A 594-nucleotide genomic window follows, 5' to 3' on the forward strand; every position below is an offset into this window, starting at 1 on the left:
CCCGATCCTTCGCTTAACTTGACCATTTTGCACATCTATGTCACACTCTGTACCTCCAACTTTTAACCGCAGAAGTGAATAAACGCGCACACATCCACACGCACATGTCGATTTCGACGTTCACATAATCACTTTTAAACTTTCAACACGTAGATAAATAATTATTTGAGCCGATAGGAGACGACTCTCTTCATCCTACAGCATCACAGGACATACCTTTATGTGATCGCTTCAGGACAGGGAACTGCTCCGAGGGGAAGGACCGGGAACTACTCCGAGGGGAAGGACCGGGAACTACTCCGAGAGGAAGGACGGGGAACTACTCCGAAGGGAAGGACGGGGAGCTGCTCCGAGGGGACGCACTCAGTATTTCACTTCCCTCTAAACTGCAAGTGATTCGATTCGCCGAGGGTTTTTATTGCCATCTTGTGGCCTTCGAACCCCCAACCCCCCTGTGCATGCTGATCTAACCCCTTCCCCCCTTGCACAAGCTGATCTAACCCCCTAACCCTCAGCTAACCCCCCCCCCTCCCCGGGAATTCTTGCTACATTCGCTACGTTTGCAAAACAGCTGGAAACGAAAACACGAGGCTA

General features: G+C 51.0%; 1 protein-coding gene across 1 annotated transcript in view; it reads right to left on the bottom strand.

Moving 5' to 3' along the window:
• Positions 1-431, bottom strand: part of LOC119588839 — a gene marked incomplete in the record, with an annotated part of 21,486 nt that extends 21,055 nt beyond the window's left edge. The window contains 1 exon segment of the mRNA XM_037937480.1: positions 217-431.
• Positions 432-594: the final 163 nt, after the last annotated feature.

Source organism: Penaeus monodon, chromosome 24 (genome assembly GCF_015228065.2).
Source record: "Penaeus monodon isolate SGIC_2016 chromosome 24, NSTDA_Pmon_1, whole genome shotgun sequence".
Lineage (NCBI taxonomy): Eukaryota > Metazoa > Arthropoda > Malacostraca > Decapoda > Penaeidae > Penaeus > Penaeus monodon.